Here is a 273-nt window from a genome sequence, read left to right on the forward strand (position 1 = left end):
ATATATATATATATATATATATATATATATATATATATATATATATATATATATATATATATATATATATATATATAGGGAAAATCCATCCTACCACCCGGTGGTAGTTACCCCACATGTCTCATATACAAGCATGTGGTAATATATATACTATTTTATTATTTTAAATATGTTTATATATTATATATAAGATATTTCAAAACAAGTTACATGAAAAAATTGCATATGATCCCATAGTTTTTGTTATATTTGTGAAATACGTACATATTTGTA

The sequence above is a fragment of the Triticum dicoccoides genome, chromosome 3B, assembly GCF_002162155.2.
Source record: "Triticum dicoccoides isolate Atlit2015 ecotype Zavitan chromosome 3B, WEW_v2.0, whole genome shotgun sequence".
NCBI lineage: Eukaryota > Viridiplantae > Streptophyta > Magnoliopsida > Poales > Poaceae > Triticum > Triticum dicoccoides.